Source organism: Ceratotherium simum, chromosome 12 (genome assembly GCF_057802395.1).
Source record: "Ceratotherium simum simum isolate JZ-2026a chromosome 12, ASM5780239v1, whole genome shotgun sequence".
NCBI classification, from domain to species: domain Eukaryota; kingdom Metazoa; phylum Chordata; class Mammalia; order Perissodactyla; family Rhinocerotidae; genus Ceratotherium; species Ceratotherium simum.
This window is the reverse complement of record NC_141911.1, coordinates 14,495,338-14,520,740: the sequence shown is the minus strand read 5'-3', so window position 1 is coordinate 14,520,740 and position 25,403 is coordinate 14,495,338.

Below are 25,403 nucleotides of genomic sequence, written 5' to 3'. Positions count from 1 at the left end.
ATCCGTGGGGGTCCTGCCTATATGGAATTGCAGTAGCTCTCCATTCAGTGTTACCTCCTCCTACAGTAGAAGGAGGAAGGACCCCAGAACATCACCTCAATGTCACAGCAGCAGTCCACTTTCACCTTGATACTCAGGATCAATCACCACAATCAACATCAAAGCATCTATTCCACCAGCACGAGAAGATCAAAATGGTCAGGTAGGAGTCTCAATTTCCAATTCAGTGGAACCACTGTTTTGTTTACTGGCAGACACATTCATCCTTTGAGTACTTAAGGCTCTAACCAATAGCACCCAGGGTCATAGATGTAGAAGCAAAAATTTTGAACTGGTCATTAGGTGTAATTGTTTATATTCCTTGGTTCCAAGATTCATGTATTCTAAGTGGGGAAAGCACCATAAATTCGTCTGAGAGCATATAGTTGAAAGCCTTTATAGACCACCTTGCAAGATGTTATATCCCAGCTGGCACCAGAAGTAAATCCTCAATAGGCCTTTCAGTAAAGCCAGCTGCTTCTGGATGATAGGGAACAAAGTCTTCAGTAAATCCATGATTATCAGGAACCCAGTCATCAGCCAAACCATTATGATTGATCATGACACGTGTAAAACCTTACATCAGGCCATTCTCCTTTCCAGACTTAGTAGATAGCAAATAGGTGCTGTTCAGAGTTCCCCTTCATTGCTCCTTCAGGCCAGGCTGAGTGCATGGGGCTGTAATTGCCTTACAACACTCCATCAACTTCTGGCTCATGCCAGCCTGGGTTTTAGAGCACTAAGGCAAGCTCGAAATACTTCCTCCTCGTTAAAGTAGTCATGGGGAACGTTCATGAAGCCAAACGTGTTTGCTCACTTGTAAAATGGATTTTAGAAGCTTGTGAGGATGAAAAGGGATAAGTATTTGAAGCAATTAGTGCAGAGTCTGACGTAGAATAAGTACTCTAAAATCCAAGTCATTATTGTTGCCAAAGTACATTTTTAGGTAAGAGCCAATATATTTGGGCAAGCGAATGAAATCAAATACAGGTTTTTCTTGAGTCTACTTACTTAATAAATAGGAATACTCAATAAATACATTAATGCTTACATACTTAGCATCCTATTAGCATTGACGTTATACATTTTAAATCCAGTTAATGCACACACACACACAATGAATTACCTAGGAAAAATAATACAGATCTGTATCAAATAAGATGAAAAATTCTAAGCATTTCTGTATGCAAATACTTTCAACAAAGATTCTTTTTAAAGAAAAATTAACTAGTCTAGTCCAGTAGGTTACTTCTGTTTCTTCTCACAAATAACTATCCTTTATCCAACTGTATACATTTAGCAGATCCAAACTATGGCATTGAAAAAGGAAGCCATCAGCAGAGTTCATAGAGCAACATCTTGAAGAGTCAGATTGGAAATCTCATTTGTAAAGTCTCCACTCTCTGACAATGTCAGCATGCTGACTACATCTCTACATATTCACCACCAGACCATCTTTTCCCAAACACAAATATAATTACCAGGGCAAAAAAATGAGCATGAGAGACATCTGGAGAAACTCAGAAACCCGAAGGTGAGAGACTGCTTGTTACACATCCTCCTACTTGATATATTCTAGACTGAAGCCTTGGAGTGTCTCTTATAGCAAAAGTGTTATTTAATCACAATTTCCCTTTCAGTGATCCAGTTTTAAAATAACTGAATATTTAATTAAGTCTCCAGAGAAATCTAAAATATGCAGTTTCTGAATTGATTAAAGAGTAAAAAATTTGGAGTTTTTCTATAGCTCTAACTAAATAAAATGCTCCAAAATGCTAATGGTTACACAATCTAAAGGATATTTAAAGGTAGAGATGAATGTTAATTATATCTAGAGGACTATGGACTAAGAATTCCTGACAGCATCCCTCCTGTTTTTCACAACTAGGCTGTCCCTGAATCTAAAAGAGAGGGGACAGATCATAATCTGTGATTTTGTGAAAATATGTCATTGTGCATTTGAAAATGGTAGTTCACAGTAAAACTAAAAAGCTGAGTGGTAGGTATTTTTAATGGGTTCTTGCTTAATTTCACATGATAAATTAAAAATTCTACAGCAGAAAAAGAAAAATGATATCCTGGTTCCCACCTAGCTACAACTGAGCAATCTGACAAACAATTCATGAGACCAATGCCTTGGCTGAAATAGTGGGCAGCTCAAGGCCGATGGCTTATATAACCAGAATGACAAGAATTAGAGCATTTCAGGACAATCATGAGAATATTTCACATATCACAAAGTAACAAAATAGCCTCTATTCAGGTATAGATCTTGCTTGTTACAAGAAGTTATAAAACAACCTCTACTTTGAGATACTCTAATAATAACAGGAATGGTAAAATGAGGAGGAAAGTGGGGAGAAGGATATATTACATGTTGAAATAAAGGTAATAGTTGTCACTTCACACATCTTAATCAAAACAGGAGTGAGAGAAGACAGTCAAGGTTTATACCCAGGTCAGCAGCAGCAACAAATAGGGCCTACATGAGGTTCACGTAGCTGTTGAGACTTTCAACATCTAGGTGGTCAGAGAAGTGTTCAAATACCCACAGTAATTTAAATACAATGTCATCTATCTACTTAAATAACAAACAAAATATCTTCCTAAAAATTAACAGTTTCATACAAATGTTTGAATATTTAGATTCTAATTTGAAATATGAAACTAATTGTTCTAAAAATAAAATAATGACAGATTATAGTCTTTTATTATACAGTGAACATCTCAGATTTACTCATACTCAATACTTGTTCATCCCAAACCACCAGGAAACTTTTTGTTTTGTTTTGTTTTGTTTTAAACTTCTTGGAAGAAAAATAAAACCAACTTGGCCCAATAGTGGTCTCGATCCTCCTTGTTGATGGGACTGGGTGGTGGTAACCAGTGGGGGCAGCAGTCAGTGGAGTCTATACAGAAGGTGAGGTTCCAGTAGCCAAGCATATCACTGAGGAAATTAATTACCCAGCAAAGATAAAAGCAGCATAAACAAAATAAAGAGAATCTCCAAAGAGGGAATCCACGTTGTTACTGCAAGAATAACAAAAACATTCTGATGGGTGTGAGGTGATATCTCATGGTAGCTTTGATTTGCATTTCCCTGATAATTAGTTGTTGAACATCTTTTCATGTGCCTGTTGGCCATCTGTATATCTTCTTTAGAAAAATGTCTGTTCCTAACGTCTACCCATTTTTTTATCGGGTTGTTCCTTTTTTTCTTGTTGAGTTGTATGAGTTCTTAATATATTCTGGAAATTTACTCCTATTATTAAAAAGAAAAGAAATAGCAAGTGCTGGAGAGGATGTGGAGAAAAGAGAACCCTCATACACTGCCAGTGGGAATGCAAACTGGTGCAGCCACTATGGAAAACAGTATGGAGATTTCTCAAAAAATTAAAAATAGAAATACCATATGATCCAGCTATTCCACTTCCAGGTATTTATCCAAAGAACATGAAAATGCTAATTCGAAAAGATGTATGCACCCCTATGTTCATTGCAACATTATTCCCAATAGCCAAGACTTGGATGTACCTATCAACAGATGAATGGATAAAGACAACGTGGTATATATATACAATGGAATACTACTCAACCACAAAAAAGATGAAATCATGCCATTTGCAACTATTTGGATGGACCTTGAGGGTATTATGCTAAGCGAAGTAAGTCAGACAGAGAAAGACAAATACCGTATGATTTCACTCATATGTGGAAGATAAACAAACAAACACATAGATAAGGAGAATAAATTGGTGGTTGTCAGAGGGGAAGGGGTGGTGGGAGGGCAAAAGGGGTAAAGTGGCACATATAATGGTAACGGATGGAAACTAGACTTTAGGTGGTGAACACAATGCAGTCTACACAGAAGCCAAAATATAACGCTGTACACTTGAAATTTACACGATGTTATAAACCAATGTGACCTCAATAAAATAACTTAAAAAAAGAATAACAAAAACAGATGTGTCAAATTCAGGGGCTGAGATTTTTAAAAAGGGATAGAAGCCAGGAACAACGGGCAGAAAGAGGTGGTAAGGCACAGTTTAAAACTAGCCAAAGTGAATTCTTCACCACTTAAGTGGAGTGCTGGGCACTGGATAAATGGGGTAAAGGTGCAAAACTGGACTGAATGGTGTAAAAGCTCACTAAATGAATTGCCTGTTGGAGTGCACTGAGTGGTATTAGTGAGAGACTTAATATGCTGCAAAAATACCTAGTCATTTTGTTTACTCCCAAAGTGCCACTTAGGAATTCAAGGTCAGATTTAAATTTGCACTTTCCTTCCCTAAAGCAGATGGAAGGGCAAAATCTTCAGCATCAGTCTGGAATGCGGCTTGTTCAGAAGTCCTGCTGTCATGCTTCAGGCAGCCAGCTCTTTCAGGGGAGGCCAGCTGAGCAGGCATTTGTCATGCAAAGAGTGGAGACAGAACAGGATCCATGGAAGGAACGTTAAGAGCACAGAATCAGGCCATGTGGCAATAATCGAGACGTGCTGGGAAGCAATAGGAGCACCTGGGAGAAAGTGAGTCACTGTGAACGCAGGGGCTGTGTGTCACAAGAAGAGAGAGAAAAAAGACATAGAACAGCAGGTTTGCAAACAGTGACCACAGCCAAAGCCCAGGCCATATTCCAGATGGACTCGGGAAAGGACTGCGTGAAACACACACGCATTCACATACACAAGGAGTTCAGCACTTTTTACAGATATTACAGAAAGGGAATCAAGAAGAAAGAGCACCATTTAATAACTATGCTTTATAACCACAAAGAAATTATCTGCATTTTAATGCCATTTTCTCTCTTTGGGGTGATTTCTTCAAAATTTGAATAAAAAAATGTTTAACTGTAAAGCAGCTATTATCAAGAAATTACGGTAGGATTTTCGGATTACGATTCTATATTTCTAAGACTACTAACTGGACAGATAAATAATGACTTTTTCTACTCTTACATTCAATCTCTCATTTATTCATTCATTCAACCAATATTTATCAAGCTCCCAGCATAAACCAACACCGTGCAGACCCCTGGAAGGACAATGGTGAGCCATGCAGATGTGGTTCCTGTCCTCTTGGAGCTAACATTCTGATAGAGAAGTCAGATATCAATCAAATAATCTCACGATGTCATAACTCCAAATGGGATAACAGCTACGAAGTAAAACCACTGCATGCTATGGGAGTGTACAGTAGTGGACCTGATCTCGTCTACAGACTCAAGAAAAGTTTTCTCAAAGAAATGACATTTCACCTGAGTGCCAGAGGATGGGTAGAAGTGTTTTTAGAAGCTGCCAGTTTGGGCATGTTTTTGATTTTTTTTTTTTTTTTTTAATGTAAGGGGATGGAATTATCAAGATCCTAAGAGAGAGAGACCAATCAAAAGGGCTTTACTGTCTCTTTATATCCTTTCAAACAAAAATGATATTGCTTGCACTGTTTCATGCTTCTAGTTGTCTACCTGAAAGTGGGTTTCTTCCAACATCTTTATGACTATGGATATCACTGTAAATGCCTGCACCTCTGTAGCACTTCTGGGCTGTCATACAAAGGGAGCGATGGGAAAGGTGTTTTGATTCTTTTTATTTCCTTCTCTAAGGGTTGAAATTATCAGCTTTGGGTGATAATCAATCTTTATTCTCTTACCTCATCCAGGATGCCCAAAAACAAATTTCCCCCATTTTTCTAATAATATAAAAAGTCAAGCAAGTATAATCTCTAAACCAAATAAAATATAAAAGAATGTCTTTGAGCAAGACATTCTGCAGGTATTACATTTTCTCTTCTAGGGAAGGGAATCACAGATCTTGGTATAATTCACTTAAGAACAATAGAAAATGGACACTTTTCGTTCCATCTTTTTTCCATAAGAAGAGAACATTTTTCATAGCAGAGAATGAAGGCTTTGGGGTCTAAAAAAGAGTTATTCTGAGAGATTTCCTACAAAAATGAGTTATCGGTAAAGGAGGCTAGAATGAGGAACCAGGAAGAATATCTAAGGAACAAGAAACATACATGCAAAGGCCCTGGGGTAGAGGATCTTAGCACATATGAGGAGCTGAAGAAAAGTCACTGTGGCTGGAGCAGAGGGACCAAGAGAGCAAGTGGTGGAGATGAGGCTGAAGAGGTGTCAGATGCTCTAGGACTTTAAAGACCATGTTAATGATTTTGATCTTTTTCCTTAAAACAATAGAGATCCATTGAAAGATATTTATCAGGAAAGTAATAACAATAGATCTGTGTTTTTAAAAGATCACAATTTTCTCCAACTTGCAGAAGAGATTAAAGAGGAGCAAAAGCATATGCAGGGAAATGGTTAGGAGGCTATAGTAATAGTTTAGGAGGAAGATAATGATAGACTTAGGATGGTGGCAGTAGAGATAGAAGAAAATAGACAGATGAAATTAATAGGACTTAATCATAAATTGGATTATAGATGATAAAGGAGATGGAGGTATCAAGGATGAGTTCTTCATTTTGAGCTTCTTTCTATAAGTGGATGGATAGTGATGGCATTCATTGAGAGAGGAAAATCTCTAGTACCAATAGGCTTGGTGGGGTGGTGGTGGTGGGAGAAATGGTGTGTTTAGCTTAGAAATGTTGAATCCGGGTGCTTTGGGGATATCAGGTGTTTATACTAGCTGGGAAGTTGCATATTTATCCCACAGGTGAGAGATATGGGATAAAGATATTGATTTGAAATATGGTGAAGACATAAGAATGGATGAGATCATCTAGGGAGAGAATGTGGAATGATGCTTTGGGGAGGAAGATAGGCAAAGGAGACAAAGAAGATAGAGAGCTAAGAGGAAAATCAGAAAAGAGGCTTCACAAAGGCCAAGGTTTCACAGAGGACTAATTTATGCCTGCCGGATTAGTGACACGAAGGTTATTTTTGATGGTAAAAAGAGTCATCTCTACAAAAGAGCAGAAACTTCTTCAGAGTGTGTTGATTAAGGACTAAGAAGGTGGGTAAATAGAACAAGTGTAGAGAAAAAAAGTCTTTCAAGAAGTTGGCTGTAAAAGGAAGATGAGTACTGGAGAGAAGTGGAACTGGGTGAGGTCCATAAAAAACCTAAATGGATGAGACTTGAACATACCTCAATGCTGGACAGAGGGATCCATTAAAGGAGAAGTTGAAGACACAAAAGGGAGAATGGATTATGGAAAACATAACTTTCTTGAATCAGCAGAAGATGGGATGTTGACCACATGTATAAGGACTAATCTTAGAGAGGAGGAAAGAGAGAAGGAAGTTGAGAATATTCCCTCTGATGGTTTCTATTTTGTTTGTAAAGTAAAGGGCAAGGTTACTCAAGAGCATGAGAAAAGAGATGGGATTGATGAATTGAAAGATTGAGAAGAGTAGTGGTCTGAAATAGTCATTGCAGGGAATGGATAAACAAGTTAATCAGAGTAGCATTGATGGATTTCCAGATAATGTTGAAAGACCAATTGAAGTTGTCCAACCATGATTTTGTAGTGGTTGTGTCTGCTGCACTGTAAGATTTTCTCCAACAGTTCTTCAACTACCTGGAAATAGAAATAGAGAAAATGGACAACTAGGGTTGAAGTTTTCTCTGATGCGTATGACAAAGACAGAAGTTTGAGGTACTTAGGAATCTTAGAAAAAGATACATTGCATTGATGACCCATAGAATCTAAATTAGACATGCAAGTAAGTAAAGCTAAAATAGGCTAATGAGCAGAGAGAAGCCAGAGTCAATGCCCATATGAGTTTGAAGTATGGTCATAGTACAAGTAATTGACTGAAAAATCTGGAAAGAGAGGAGGCTTTAACCAGAGAGTGGATGTCAGATTTGTGATTTAGAAGTAGAGAAATGTTGAGTGTTTTCAGCTCCCAGGTGTGACTCATGGAGTGGGTAGAGGTGAAGTAGAGGAGAAAGCCTTTGGAGAAAGGAAATCAAGAAAATAGGGGGTCAAGGTGTTGAATGGGTCATGTATTTATATATGATAGCAGGAATTGGGGTGAGATGATCACTATTAGACCAACACAAAACTCATTAATAAATGAGTGAGAGTAATGGGGAAGTCATAACAACGAGAAGGAAGAGAGGCTAGTGGAGTCAAAAGACATTGCCTCAATGATATTCAACAAGATGGTGGAAGTTATAAAGAAATAGCAATGAGGAGCAAGGAGGACACCAAGACTGTCTCTAATCCCAGGGGCACATGAGATATGAAAAAATGAGCAACCTTCTCCTCCTCCCAAAAAACCTCACCTCCAAAGCAACCCCAAAGTCTTAGTTACTCCAGATCTCTCTAGGCCATCTTCCCTCATTCTTCCAAATCTATCATTTCTCTCTGTCAAAAGCCTCTGAAATGACATAATCATTTATTTAAAAATATAAACACTATTTATTGTTTGGAAGATTACATTTTTTGTTTAACTAGCTCAACTAGTTGGTTAAAGCAGCTATTATAGACCCAGCAAGATAATCTCAGAAGCAAATCTGGATAACATTCTACTTTTTCGAAGTCTAGATCTGAGTTTAACTTTTAAAGTAAGACCTTCAAGGAAAATTCATCAAGGACTCCATACTCACAACCTATTTAGTTGGTATATTTGGATTTGACGCTCAATATGTCTATAATAGCACACTTTCGCACTTCCACATATCCACAGTTACAAGGTCTTAATCATAATGAGTCATAGTGAACTCTTCTTTGGTAAGTGGGATTAACATTCCCACATGAACTTGAGACACTCCATTATTTTTTTTTTTTTAAAGATTTTATTTATTCAGTTTTTCCCCCCAAAGCCCCAGTAGATAGTTGTATGTCATAGGTTCACATCCTTCTAGTTGCTGTACGTGGGACTCAGCCTCGCGTTGGACGGAGAAGTGGTGCCTCGGGGCGCTCCCGGGATCCGAACCCTGGCCGCCAGCATCAGAGCGCGCGCACTTAACCGCTAAGCCACGGAGCCGGCCCGAGAGACACTCCATTATTAATAGCCTCCTAAGGCTTTGGTTTTTACTGTGATGCCTATAATGTTTTCATAAAAGTTAGTTTAAGATCATTAAAATAAAATGTAGGCTCAAAATATAAAAGTTTTTAAAGCTATTCTTTCTACTGTAGTTTCAATATTCTTCAAGATAAGGAAAAAACTAACAATAAAAGGCTGTCATGAGCTTCTCTTGAAGTAAATATCGAGGCAATGAACTTAGAAATACTGTTCAAATATTATTGCACCATACAAAGAAAGAATAAACTCTAAACATTCTGTTTACACTATGTGGCATCTATGGCTCATCAGTATAACTACCTTGACAGCCTGTGTTGGCATTAAACCAATACCACTCAATGAAAAGTGAAAAATTGAAACAACTGTGAGATTGTCCCCAAAAGACACACAGTTTTACTGGGTTTTGCCTATTTGTTTTCACTAAGTTCACTAAGGGAGATAACGCAAGAAAATATTTATGAGAAATTTTGATCACAAAGAAGATATCTCTTTGCAAAATGCTGAAGAATTTATCACTAAAAAGGCAAGAGGAAAGGGAGATGGAGGGACTGACATATAACTACATCACCTTCAAGGGTAAGAATGAAAATGAAAAAGGTTCAAAGGAAAGAAGGCCCTAAAAAGGGATTTCCAGAAGAGATGTAGATTATTTACAATTTTTTTAAATGGACTTCAGGTTGTGAAAGGGTGAAAAAAAATAGGTGAGGATGAACAAGCACTATATTTACCAAAGAAAAGTAATTGAAACATATTTGCTTCAAAAGAAATAGCTTGGCAACTGCTAGAAGGGGAATGACACGAGGTGAGAACATTCAGAGAAGTCACAGAGAAAAAAACGAAGAACCCTATGTCTGCAGTGGATGGACCTCACCTAGAGGAGAAAGGAATGCCAAAGGGTGCAAATTACAGAATGGAAATAAGAACATGAGAGAAAATGAAAAGGTAGAACCTGAGGAGTCAAGGGGGAGTTCATAGCAAATCTAGAAGTTGTAACAATGTCACACAACCATGGAGAGAGCAAAACTTCTACTAGGAAAACTTCAAACAAGTAACACATATGTAGATAGATGGTGAGAGAAGACTACAAAGCTCATTACATACTTTCTAAACTAATTTGTTAAGAATTATAACACTGACTATGAAAAGACAAAGTGTGACGTGACTAGCATCAAGGCTCATCTCAGTGGTTGTGTTAGTTTGCTAGGGCTGTCATAATAAAGTGCCACAAACTTAGTGGCTCAAAAAACAGAAATTTATCTTCTCACAGTTGTGGAGGGTGAAAATCTGAGATCAAGGTGTTGGCAGGGTTGGTTCCTTCTGAGGGCTGTAAGGGAAGGATCTGTTCCAGGCCTCTCTCTTTGGCTTGCAAATGCACATCTTCTCTCTGTGCCCCTTCACATGGAGTTCTCTCTGTGTCTGTGTTTGTGTTCAAATTCTCCCTTTTTCTAAGTACACCGGTCATATTGGATTAGAGTACTAACTTACTCCAGGATGACCTCATCCTAATTTAACCTATTTAATTGGCAATGACCCTATTTCCAAATAAGGTCACATTCTGAGGTACTGGGGGTTAGGACTTCAACATATGAACTTTAGGAGGACATGGTTCAACCCATAACAGTGGTCAACAGGGTTGTCAGCAGAATGCCAAGAAACAGTGGGATTTCTGTGTGACCTAGATGTCATCTGGGGTCTCCCGCTCCTTGAAATTTAAATACAATCATACTGGACCCCCATTCATGCCCAGTGGCTATTCAACCCCTCCCCAATACACCAGTGGTTTCCCTGGGGGCTTATATTGTCAAGTCTCACTCTGGTTTCTAGCTCTTGCTCTGTGTGTTCTCCATCCTATACTACAATGACCCAGAAGTGCAATACACTCTTTACTTCCCTGATATCTACCAAAATAATATAAAATAAATAAGAGCATTCGTGAAGGTGATGGATATTACTGAAGATCTGAAGGTCACAGGAGTGGAGAGAGGAGAGACACATAGGTAGCACACATGAACAACTTAAAATCACATACTAACCTTCCTGTTATTAAGAGGCCTTTAGACCAGTTTTCCACCAGGCTTCCATGCCAAGGTTGCTGCCTCCTGAAGCCTGGCAAATCGTCAAGCTGCCAAATCAACCCTGTGTTTCCTGCAGTCCTCCAGGAGCTGGAGTGAGTTCCCTGAAGAAGAGAAAGGCCCTGCTCCCCACTCGGTCACATCTGTCACCTTGGCCCCAGAGCAGGGCCACTGGTGCCCCTGTATTGCAGTGGCCCTCTTGGGATTACAGCTCTCTCAGCTTCCCTTGGGAGCCCCTCTCTCTGTAAGACTCATCCACAGGTGGGTTCCTGTATCAAATCAGACACGAACCTCGCCGTCTCCTCCATTCCTTCCCTCTCGTTCCCCAGGCACAGGGCAAAATGCCTTTACCTCACTTCATGCAGATAAACTCTTTCACTCCTACCTATGAGTTCAGACTTGTCTGAATCCCAGAATACACTCAGATATGGTTGTCTGTTTCATTTATTTATTAAATTTTCTGAAATGGGAGTTTTGGAAATAAAAACAAGAAAATTCCTGTCAGAACTGAAAGAAACTGAAAATGTAAGAAAAATGACCTAAGGGAGTGAGAATCCGTTCTTTCAATGTGTCAGAAAACAGGGAAACCTATTAAAACATGATATACAGAAAACTCGCAGCACAAAGCCAAAGATTTAAAAAGCAAAGTAAGTATTCCCAACTGCTAGGATCTTCATCAAGGACAAGCTAGAAAAACAAAGGTAAAATTGTGGAGTTAAATATCAAAAGACAACATCCAAGAGACACTTCTGTCAATAGAGTCAAGACTGATAAGAGAAGAAAAGAAATCAAGCAAGATCAAAGACATTCCCTACAGACATTTTAAGTATGCAAGAAGAGAATAAAAGGTAATAGTAGTCTTAGGAACTAAAAACAGATTGAAGTTTAGCTAGAAGAAAAGAAAAAAAATGATCTTTAAAAAGAGCACTGCATAGAATTTTTTCCAGAACGAAGTAGAGAAAGGTCTAATTCTAAGGGAGTTGTGGTGGATCCTAGGATGAGGTGCCCAGATCCAGCTGCTATGGGCCTTCAGGTGACAGCTCCTGCAGGGACTGTCTCAGCTGGAAAGAGAGTCTTACCCAAGGCCACACCCCTTCCCAGGGCAGCCCACATCTAACAATGGTTCAGTGCAGGGGTAGAAAGGCCCAGCCGCCTTGATCCAACTCAGGACAACTCTGAAGGGCCATCTAGTTTCAGAGTCCCCTGTGAGGTTGGCTGAGGCTGTCACTAGGTCTGCGTCACAGCTTGACTTCCCCATCACCCTGTTCTGGTTCCTCCTCTCCCTTTGTCACGTGTGATACCAAACACATTCCCTAATTAACGTCTTGCCCACTAAACTCCATCTCAGAGTCTGCTTTCCTGGGGATCCAACTTGTGAAGGAAGGTGATTCATTTATATGCACAGGTATATTCATATAAAGTCATTTGCTTATTCAATTCAAATTCAATGAATTCAAATGAATTTAAAAATGAGTGGTGTCTTAGTCCATTCGGGATGCTGTAACAAAATACCATAAACTGTGTAACTTACAGACAACACAGATTTATTTTTCACAGTTCTGGAGGCTGGAAAGTCCAAAACCAAGGCGCCACAGATTTGGTGTCTGGTGAGAGCCTGCTTCCTCATAGATGGCATCTTCTCACTGTAACCTCACATGGTGGAAGAGACGGGGGAGCTCTCTTGGGCTTCTTTTATTAGGGCACTAATCCATTCACAAGGGCTCTGTCCTCAAGGCCTGATCACCTCCCAAAAATCTCACCTCAGAGTACCATCACATTGAGGATTAGGTTTTCAACACATGCAATTTGGGGGAACACAAACATTCGATCTATAGCAAGTGGTATGAATAAGATGTTAAGCAGGAGAAGAACTCCTGTGTTTATAACCTCACTGCTTTGTTCCTTGAAATTTCAGGGATTGTCTGAGAAAACTTTTGGCTTTTAATGTCATATGCAAGAAAAGTGAATAGTTTAAAGAAACAAGTATATTATAAATAAAGTGTTAAAGAGAGAGAGGAAAGACAATTGGCACTTGAGGCTACTAATGCTGTTGATAAATTTCTTATACGAACCTTATTGTAAAGCCTGGTGTGTATGATAGAAAGATGATGGACAAGGCACAATGCTGTCCCATAAAGAGTTGAAGCATAGCTGCCTAGTGATTTAAGAGAAAGAAAGAGGCAAAATAGAGAAGAATCTATGTTATATGCTAGGAGGATATATTAAACCCATGATCTGTGAGCAGCCGTGTTCCATCAAGAGGAGCAAAGACGAGAGATGAAGGGAAAGTCCTGGTGAAATGTGAGTCCCTAGTTTCAGTTTATTCTGAAACCCTACCAAGAGGAAGGACTTCCTGTGTTGGGCAGGGCAGGGTGGGGAGGGTGAGGAATTTGGTTTTGTAGAAGAGCTTTGGTTTGAAAACACTCTTTAAAGAAGGGGCAGGTAACCTATAATTAGAAAACAGGTTTAGACTGAAGAAGCAATTTTTTTGGCCAACTTTCTTTTCCATTGTTGGTTCTGAGTACCATTAAAAAGTATGCTGTGAAACACCCAAAAACAGACTTGAACAAATGGAAAAAAACTTCATGTTTTTGAATACGATCACTCACGTTAAAAATATGTCTGTTCTTCCCAGGTTAACTTACAAATTAAATAAGATCCTCCATGAATATACCAATAAGCTTTTTTCTGGAACTAGAGAGCCGATACTAAAGTTTACATGGAAAAATAAATGTGCAAGAATAACTTAAAAAACAAAACTTGGGGCCAGCCTGGTGACGTAGTGGTTAAGTTTGCGCTCTCCGATTTGGCTGCCCGGGGTTCGCAGGTTCGGATCCCTGGGGCGGACATACTTCTACGCACCACTTATCAAGCCATGCTGTGGCAGCGCCCCATATAAAGTAGAGGAAGATGGGCACGGATGCTAGCCCAGGGCCAGTCTTCCTCAGCAAAAAGAGGAGGATTGGCAACAGATGTTAGCTTAGGGCTGATCGTCCTCAAAAAAAAAAAAAGAAAAGAAAAAAAGAGCTATAAGGGAAAAGTAGCTGTACCAGATAGTAAAATGTATTCTAAAACTTCTCTAATTAAAGTTTGGTATTGGCACATGAATAGACAGGTAGAGCTATGTAATAAAATACAAAGTCCAGAATTAAACCTAAGTAAAAAAAAATATACCTGGATTGGTAAACTAACCTCACGCTTTAATATCAATGTAGTACAGCATAGTCAGCTTCCTCTTCAGTAGTGTCATTAGGCCAAAACACTGTCTCTCTCAAATATGTCTGTGTTTGACTTTGGAACATAATAACATTCTGGGGAACAGCATTTTCATCATGGTTTAAATTTATAGTGAAATTATTTTTCCATAATGACTATTATTTCATTATTAATCAAGAAAGAATGAGGAAACAAGACAGGAAATGGTAGGACCAGGAAACATTGGATTGACATGAAAATCTATGCCAGATAATCCACAAATCTGGTAACACACAAAAATGGACAGTAAGTACCTCTACCTAGGTACCTCTCTATTTATTTCTCTGTCTATCAATCATCTATTATGCATAAGTGTACCTTATTTAAGCACATTTCTTTAAAAAAAAGTGTATTATATCAATGGCAAATTAAATTCAGACATTAAAAGCATGCTGTAGTTCTATGTTAATTAACATGAAAATAGGTCAATGACATATGAAAGAAGATTTCAAAACTGCATGTTAATAATCTCATGAACATAAAATACTATATCTCCATATGTGGATATATATACCCAGTTATCATTGAATAACGGGATTTTTTTTTTTTTTTTTTAAGGGAATAGCCACGGGAATACCAGCCCTCCTATTTTTTTTTTATTTTTCCCCCAAAGCCCCAGTAGATAGTTGTATGCCATAGTTGCACATCCTTCTAGTTGCTGTATGTGGGACGCGGCCTCAGCATGGCCGGAGAAGTGGTGCATCGGTGCGCGCCCAGGATCCGAACCCGGGCCGCCAGCATCAGAGTGTGAGCACTTAACCGCTAAGCCACGAGGCCGGCCCGAATAACGGGATTTTGAAGGATATTTTATATACACTTATACTGGTTGAATTTTCTATGACATCATACATAACCCATATGATGTTTAATATTGAGTAAATAATGAAATCAAAGAAGAAGACAAAAAATGGTCAGTCTTAGAGTAAAGACTCTCCTGTATAGTAGAAATATGAAAGCCTATGTGTGTGAAAAGAGAGAATTTCTCAAAAATGGTAAAACATAAAAAGATAGAAGTTAAAATTACAACCTTTTTAAAAAGGAAAAAATTAAATTTTTGAGAAATTGAAACTGTTGGGATATAATTCTCCATGAAATTTTTGCATTTCTGCATGGCCTAAACCTTCTGAGTAAAGGAGGAGTTTGAAGAATGAACAGCCTGGAAGCTGGAGATAGTGTAATCCTCTGGAGAGATTTAGAGATGTACCTTGCCAGATAATCCCAAGGTAGTAAAAATAAGGCTTTCTTCTTTTCCACTCAAAGACATTTGCTTACCTTCCAGGAAAATGAGGAATCTCTCTCTCTCCAGAGCAGAGAATAGAAAGATGTCCCAGCAACCCCATTAGCTCAGAGTCTTCTGATTTGGAGATTCCTCTCCCATGATGCAGGCTCACTGCGTGCACAGGTAACATCTGGCCCTCATCACATCACCATGTGGGGACTGGGATATGGGAACCAATATATAATGCTGCTCTGGCTGCTATTTTTGCTGTGAATAATAAATGGTCTCTTTCTCTGACCCAGGCATCTTGTAGGCAGTACATGTATATAAAGCTGTGGTGGGCTAACTTGTTATCTTTCGAGAAAAGTAAAATCTTAGACCCTTCACAGTTTTTGAACTTATCAGAAACAAAGTGTAAATTATGTTGTTCATTTGGTGTTGGGAAAAGAAGTGTAAATATTTTGAATTTAATAACTCTATGATAATCAACTATATGTCCTTAAAGTACAAAATCCTACGCAAATAGGAGAAAGTTTCAGTAATTCATAGTTATGATCTTAAACTGAATATATGACGGACATTGGTAGCATTACATCCTTCAAATGTGATACATCCCTCGCTGAATTCCTGTTCAATAAGTAGCTGTCAGGTTTGATGTTTACATGCAGAAACACAAATTGCATGTGTATATGTCTATATTCATATTTATCATCAGCATGTTTTTCTTCAGCCTCCCTGTCTTCTTTCGCCAGATGTGGTTTATCTTATTTTGTCCCCACCATTCCTCCCCAGTGCTTGCCCGGTACCTCTTCTGTTGTGATTACTGCCTCAACATTTTTGGCGCCTTCCCTAGCTCTGAGTGTTGAGATGCTCTGTATGCTTTATTTTTCTATAAGGTGTTTTTTTTCAGCCCCTGAAGTTTATTAGTTTTGTCGTTTCTCAGAAGGGCAAATAACAGCCAACAGCCACCTTGACTGATGGAGGAAGGGGCTGTCTGACCTGTCTATCATCCAGTGACTCTCTTTCACTCTTCTACAATGACCTTACTCCAAAGACTATCTGGATCTTCAGGGTTTCTCCCAAGTACCCCAAGAGATAGGGGCACATGTTGGGAGCTTGAACTAAATGTCAAGAATAGTTCTGATGGTGCTCTTTAAATGTTCCAGATACTCTGGCAGTGAAAGCAAACATTTGAAATTCTCTTTACCTTCTTCATATTTCATCAAGCTGTTCCCTCTGAGTTCCTAGTTTTTTCAAGTTGCAGCCTTATTGTTCATTATCAGAACGAACATTTTTGAATGCTTTCTTCAAAAAGTCCAGATCGAAATATGCTATAAAGATGTTTCCTGGAAAATTGACTATTGTTGCTTAAATGCACATTTATCAGAGAGCTCTAAAGAACTCCTAGTAAGTTTCTATATTTACATAAGATTAATTTGCATCACAACTATTGCATTTTCGATGTCTTTAGGTTTTCCCTTTAGTGTTAGTTTCTTAACTCTTTACTGCATCCTTTAGAACCTCAGCACTCTCCCCTTGTCAGTGATAATACTTGGATGGGGTCCATTCAGGTGGAGCCTTCAGTAGATAGTATTGCACTGTTTCTAGGACTAGGGTGGAGTGCCCTTGTCTAGGTAGGATGTCTTCCATTACTGAATCTTGTCCTACCCACACTAAATATTCTAAAATAAAATGTTCCCTCCTTTGTTCTGCTATTTAGTTTAACCCTCTGTTGCATAGTAGAGTGGAGAAAAGGAAAGGGGTGGAGAGCAGAGGTGAGTCACTGAACACAGCAAAGAAACCTGACTTGGCAGTACAAATGTTTGGGAGAGATTATCTATACCAGGATAACCCAGGGAACTTCATTTGAAACATCTGTCCAAATCAGGCCAAGACAGGTTTGTCTGCGGCACACCTTGAGTTGCCCAATCACAATAATTCCTCCTTATCTGGTGTACCACAGAGAGGAGAGAAGTGGAGGAAAACAGGCATCTTGGGGATTATATTCCAGGGTTGGGATCAGCAAAGTACTGGAAACCTGAATTGAGATGTCAGTGCATCAGATTCTAGCTGAGAGTTAAATAGGACCTTCAAGTTCATCTGGACTTGGCTTAGGGACCAGCAAAAGACGGGAAATAATGAAGGGTGATAATGAAATTCAAAGTGCTTTTGTGAGGCCTGTGTTGGGATAAGATCAGGTTGGGTTGTGAGGTAGGAAGGACATGGCAAATAATACATGTGCAAGGATGTAGGAATAACCACAGTGGGTACGGAGAAGAGAGGCTGGTAGGCAGGAATCTTTATCCTGCTTTGTTGCTGTTACTATTCCTCTAACTTGTTTCTTTCCCTCTAGCTTTTCTTCTTATATTTATTCCTTCAGTAAACAATCACAGAGCATGTAGAATATACAGGACATTGTACCAGGCAAGATGCAAATTAGATAAGACAGTGTTCCTACGTTAATAATTACCGTATTACAGGAGATTACAGTCTAGGTCTATATTTCCTAAACTATGTGTAAAGACTCATTACTGTCCCCATAAACTATAAAGAAATATTTTCTGACATTTTGTTTCTGTAGTCAAAGGAGTTTGGAAAATACCTATAATAAACCACTGTTGGATAATCACAATGTATATTAGCACAGGAAAGGTACTGACACATCCTGCAACACAGAAATTTTTTAACTCATTATTTCATCAATTTATTTGGCCGCAAAACTCTATTTAGTTTCTCATAATAATTTGTAATATCCTAAATGACGGGTATTCTTTGAACATATTTATAATAGGTGATTTAAAGTATTTGTCTAGTAAGTCCAACATCTGGACTTCCTCAGGGACAGTTTCTATTGACTGCTTTTTATCCTGTGAGCTGAACTCACCTTGTGGGTAGGGGTCTTCACACAGAGAGAGCCCTGAGTCAAGTCAAACAAAGACAAGCCCTGAGAATGGAGTTCTTGGTGAGCTCCTGGACAAGCCAAGTCATGAGTTCTCTTGGGGGTGGGCCTCTGGGGAGCTCCAAAGCTGTTCTGCCCCCTCCGGTGGTTGCTGGATTTCATAGCTACCATAGTTGTAAAGCTGCTGGTTTTCAAGGCTACAGCAGACCTTGGAGAGGGGGATGGAATTAGGGCATGTCAAACGTCATAAGCCTTGCTGTATTTTTTGCGATTTTGACATTTTTCTTGAATAAACACTCCCTGGGTTGTTACAAGCCTTTAGTTAATTTCCAGAGTTCTGAAAAAGTTGATTTTGACAGTTTTTGCCAGTGTTCTTATTGCTTTTACGGACAAGCAGATTTTCAGAAGTCCTTACTCCACCACTCCCTCCATGCATTTTTTTGATGCCACTATGCCTTTATTCTTGTTATTCCCCATGCTAGGAATGTCCCTGTCCTCTGTTCATGCCGCTTGGAAAATTCACATTTAGACGTGAAATGTCTCATCCTCAGTGTAGCCTTCACCGACCTTCTTTTCTTCTTCCCCTCCCAGGCAGAATTTATTATGCCCCATCTGACTTTTTCCTACATTTTATAGCAGTAATCACATAGCCCTATGCTTAGCTGTTTCAGAGCTCCACACTTGGTTATGAATGTTGTGTACTACACACCCCAGGGAGCACTGTTCATAGTAATCTCGAATGTGCCCCCTGGAGTTATATAACGAGCAGTCTGCATGGCCATACCTGGGTGCCTTGCGTCTATCTCCCCCAGTTAACATGAAATACTTCAGATAGAAATAAGATCTAATTCAAATTTGTTTGCCCAAGACTAAGTCCACAATTTCTCCAAAGTACTTAATAATTTAAAAAATGAATGAATGGAATATAGTCTCCCTATCCTTGTTATAGATCATAGACAGACTCTTCCTCAGAAAAACTCATCATGTAGGATATAATAAGAAATAAAAATAACTGAAATAGAGACCTATATTTGCCACAGGTTAAGAATAAAATTCCCATTATTTCCACAGCAAGGGAGAATGATTAGCAAATTCATAAATTAACCTTCTGTTTATTATGGGATTTCTACTTAATTCATGCTTTAGGCCTTAATTATACATGTTTCCATATGTCTTATTAAGAAGTCCTTAGGTTGCAAGAAACAGAAGCTGCCTAGAGATAGCTGAAGTAAAGAGGGTTTTTTATAAACAATTAGAGGTATTTCATGGAAACCAAGTGTAAAACTTGAGCAGGGCCTCTCAAGAACTAGAGAGTACACAGCCAATCTCTGAGAGCACTCTCTTGGATTCTCATTTCTTCTCCCTGCTCATCGGCACATCTGCTTTATTCTTTTCTTTCTCCCAAAAGACCTACTTTCTCTAGGTCAGCGTGCACAAGGTCACCACAGCCAAGGCTTCAAATACTCTCTCTGTTAACGCATCTCATTAAAGCTAACTAGAATTTCTGAGTCCCTGTTTCGAATTCCCACAAGAGTGAATCTGCTGGACAAGCTTGGATCAAGTGTGAACAGCTGGGATAAATGGCTGGGCTCAGGGGGCAGGGTTACATGGCTCACTTGCTACCAACTTAGCCAAGTCTGTGGGCGCTCACTCACTAGAAGGAAATGGGCAATGAGGACAAAAGCTGTAGGTAATGGGGATTTTACCTGGATAGGCATCTGTATTATTCTATTAGGGCTGCCATAACAGGATACCACAGACTGGATGACTTAAACAACATAAATTTATTTTCTTACAGTTCTGGAGGCTAGAAGTCCAAGATCAAGGTGCCAGCAGAGTGGTTTCAGGTGAGACCTCTCTTCCTGGCTTGCAGACGGCCAACTTCTTGCTGTGTCCTCACATGACATTTCCTCCACGCACCTTCGGAAAGATATCTCTGTTGTCTCTTTCTCTTCTTATAAGGATATCAGTCTTATTGAATTAGGGCCCCACCTTATGACCTCAGTTAATTTAATTATTTCCTTAACGGCCTTATTTCCAATATTGAGGTTAGGGCTTCAACATATGAATTTTAGAGGGACACAATTCAGTCCATAACAGCATCCCAAAAGGTTTCCATTATGCTTTATAAAATGATATCTGAGTTTGATTTCCAAGAATAATGCACACTGTTTTACTTACTAATGGTCTAGCGTTGTTAAAGAGTTGTTAAAGAACAATTCATCAATTAGTTTTTTTTCTTCATGACCGGTATCTTCCATCCTCACATGTGTATATGTATGTGTAGAATATATGGTCAAGTATATTCAAGTCTCAATTATCCATACTAGTGAAGATGTAGAGTGGATATTCAGATTACCCAGAAATCAAAAGCATTGTTGCAACTGCTCTATTCTAGTAATCACATGTCCTACAGGAAGAAACGGTACCATTCAGAGGTCTCAGGGCATAACTTTGCCATGGCTCTCTATGTAGACACACACACTTTTAACTGAGTAGGAAGAGATGCTTTATTGGAGTCAGGTAGATATCTCTATCCTATTTTATTTGATAAGGGAGAGGGTTGAACAGCAAAAAGTATGAAACTGGGCCTTAAAGTAACAGAAGTGAGCAGACCTGCCAGAGAACTAAGGGGACTTTTTATAGTATACAGAGGTCAATTTGAATACATCATATTTATCTACCACTCAGAGGATTGTAACTAAACTTAGGACCAAAACAATGAGGACCAAAACAATACCCCTCGACCAAATGCTGCTCAACTCTGTCACTGAAATCCATTCATGCAAAGCTAATGACTTATTTAAAAGCTATTTGGGTGTCACTCTGAAAGCAAAAATCCTAATATCATCTCAGGAGCTTAGGGATATTGTTCTGCTCACAGTAAATACTTCTGAGTGCTTTTGGTCCTCAGGAAGCTAGTAATACAGAAACATAGTTAAATCTTGAGTCATTCAAAGACTGCCCTATGGAAAGCTACCATAATTCTGCTGGGCCTATCTCAGCGGTCAAAACAAGAGAAGGAAACTAACATAGACTAAACACCTATAATGTAGCAGTACCTACATTATCTCACCTACTCAGAACATTTTAATTTCATGTAAGGCTACTAATAGTCAGACAACTCCTTTAAATATAGAAAATAAGAAAATAGACTAAAATCTACTATATTTGTCCATAAATTACTATTTATAATTTTTATGGTATAGAGCTACAGAGTATATGCAGTGTAGAATAGTGGTTAGGAGTAAGGACTCTGGAATTAGAATGTCAAAGTTCAAACCCCAGCTCTACCACTTATTAGCTGTATAACCTTAGGCAAATCACTTAAGCTCTCTGTGCTTCAGTGTGCTCATTATTAAAACAGGGATAATAATAACTTTTAATTCATAGGATTGTTGGGGTGATTAATGAATGACAAATGTAAATGCTTAGAGAAGAGCATGGCACATAGTCAATGCTATGTTAGTTTTTGCTATAATTACAATTTCTATTATTTCCACATTAGCTACTATGGCAGGGAGACTCTAAGATGGTCTCCAATGGTTCCCACTTTCTAGTATTCACACCTTTGTGTAATCTCTTCCCCTTGGGTGTAGTTGAGACCTGTGGGTTACATCTAACCAATAAAATACCACAAAGGTGATGGATGTCACTCCTATAATTAGATTACATAAAACTGAGACTTCTGTCTTGCTAGAAGACTTTGTCTACTGCCTTGTTGGCTTGTATGTGTTAATGAAACAAGCTGCCACATTGGAGAAGCCATGTGGCAAGAAACTGAGGGCAGTTCTAGCCAACAACCAACTGAGAACTGAGGCTCCCAGTCCAACAACCCACTAGGAACTGAATTCTGCCAACAACCATGTGAGCTTAGAATCAAATCCTTCTCCAGTTAAGCCTTCAGATGAGACCCCAGCCCTGGCCTACACTTCAATTGCAGCCTGTAAGAGACCTAAAGCAGAGGATCCACCTAAGCTGCACCCAGATTCCCAACCCACAGAAACTGTGAGAAAATGGCATTGTTTTAAGCCACTAAGTTTTGTGGTACTTTGTTTTGAAGCAGCAGATGGTTAATATACCTAGATAGTGCTTAACACAAGTGATTGCTCAAATAAATATTCATTTTCTCTCCCTCCTCAGTTATGTATTTTTTAATGTGATTTTTGCCTAGAAATCATTCTGTAAAGTATTGTTTATTATAATACACACATGGGATAAGCCCAAACTTGGCTTATATCTCCTTTGCTAGTCATTTGTCAGCCCTGTGCTAACATCCGCCAATCCTCCTCTTTTTTTGCTGAGGAAGACGGCCCTGGGCTAACATCTGTGCCCATCTTCCTCCACTTTATATGGGACGCCGCCACAGCATGGCTTGCCAAGCAGTGCATCGGTGCGCGCCCGGGATCCGAACCAGCGAACCCCGGGCCACCGCAGCGGAGCGCATGCACCTAACCGCTTGCGCCACCGGGCCAGCCCCTATTCTCTTGCTTTGATTCAGTTTCTTCAACAATGCTAACCATTCCTCATGAAGTGCCTACATGTGGAATGCACAGTCATTCTCTAAAAACACAGTGTAAAGTGGATATGAATATTTAATCTTGAAAACAGGCATGTAAGAATGTGCCTGGGCGTGAAAATAAATTCAAAAGAAGAAAGGAGAAACAGAATATGAGACCAAAGGAAGCGATACATATTTAGCCTTCTCCTTCTGTTTGGATTTCTCAGGTACCAGTGGCTACTTTGGGAAAACTGTGAGTGGACTTCAGTGGATGATTAAATGGTCTGAGTCTGTCTCAGACAACGCTGCAGAATGTGCCTGATACACAGCACTTTTGGGCCTTGCACTCTTGTAGAAATGTAGATTTCTGAAACATTTAGTTATCCAAATTCTTCTTCGTCCATAAATAGTACATATTTATATATGCAAAGATATTAAACTAGGCTCCTACACACACACCAGGGTTTTTTTTTTCTTCACTCAAGATTTGAACTGTGTGTCGGGCCGGCCCTGTGGCTTGGTGGTTGGGTGAGCGCGCTCCACTGCTGGCGGCCCGGGTTCGGATCCCGGGCTCCCACCCGCGCTGCTTCTCCGGCCATGCTGAGGCCGCGTCCCACATACAGCAACTAGAAGGATGTGCAGCTATGACACACAACTATCTACTGGGGCTTTGGGGGGAAAAAATAAATAAATAAAATCTTTAAAAAAAATAAAAAAAATAAAAAAATAAAAAAAAAGATTTGAACTGTGTGAACTCATTGAGGTCTGGAAAGCAACAGGGGTATAAGATCACTCCAGAGTGATAGAAAGATCTGGAATAATTTTAAATGGGCAGGAAGCATGGAGAAGTTTATTTAAATCTTAAAACTAGCATTTTAGTTGGCCTTTCCCTCAGCTTCGAATACCCAATTATCAAAATCTCGGGTTTTTGAAAACAAAATTTGTTTAAAATGAACCAAACTTCTGAGATTGGATCAATACAGTAAACTAATTACATGTGCACATCTGTTTTCCAAAGGTTGATTAAATGAAAGAGGCATTTTAAACCATATTTTATATAGATAGATATATTTTTGATATCTCTAAAATAAGAATAAAAATAATAAAATATTAAAATAAGATATATTTTAAAGTGGTTATCAAAGTGTGGTTCCCTGGACCAACAACTTTCGCATCACCTGAGAACTTAGTAGCAATGCAAATTTCTCCAGCCTCTCCCCACGTCTACTGAAACTCTGGAGGGTGGAGTCCAGAAATTTGTGCTTTAACAAGACCTCTAGGTGATTCTCATGCAGGCCAAAGTTTGAGAACCCTTGATTTAAAAAGAATAAATCCAGAGTAGCCCTGAAACATAAGAAAGAGCAATATCAGCAGAAAGGAATTTTTGAGACATTTCTGAGAAATAGAAAGCAGACTGGATGGAATACTCAAAGCAACAATACAAGAGATAACTACAAATCTTACCACATGCAGGAGAAAATGTCTACTAGGGCAGACGCAGTTCAGGAAAAGAATTATCTCATCAAAGAAAAGTGGTGGGAGCAGTTTGGGGTTGCTGATTAATTAGGCAGCTGCCCTGGAACACCTGGGCAGGGCGGACCACTCTCCTGTGTCCGTGGGTCCCTGTGTCCCTCCCCACCCTGCTAGTGCCAAGTAGTAGGCAGCTGTGGCCTTTACCACTTACAACAGAGGTTTGGGGTCGTACCAGCAAAGCAGGACTGAGCCCCAGGTGGTTACTGATGAGAAAGGTCAGAGGCACCACACCCAAGATGTGTGGCTGCCTTTCCCCAGCAACATCTCCGCTCTCCCCAACAATCATTATTGACAAAACAAGGGAATTGCTACAGGTAGGCAAACAGGGATTCTTTTTTCTTTTTTTTTTTTTTTTTAGTGTCCTTATTTATTTATTTATTTATTCTTATTGTGAAACTTTTATTGTACATTATTGTTTATCAGTCACCCTATAAGTGCATCCCTTCACCCTTTGTGCCCACCCCCCACCCCCCTAGGCCCTGGTAACCACCAAACAGTTCTATCTGTGTGGGATTCTTAATTAAAGAGATAAGCAGTCAAACAAGAATTACAATCACTTAAAGAAAACCAACACCGTGAGAGAAGCACCAAACTCAACAAGTAGAGGACCTGATAAAACTAATGAGAATAACCTCATTGAGCAATCAGAAGAGAACTTTAGCATCAGTTGTATTAATCAGGGATTGTACATGGTCGTGCATAATAGAAAATGTAACTAAAAGTGAACTGAAAATTAGAAGTCTCTTTTTGTCAAATAAAGAGAAGGATGGAGAGGGAGGTAGTCCAAGACCAGTGTAGCTATTCAATGATGCCGTGAGGGATCCATGCTCTTTCCATCTGTCACCTCTGCCATCCTTAGAGTGTGGCTTTAGTGCTAATGGTTGCAAAACAGCAGCCGAG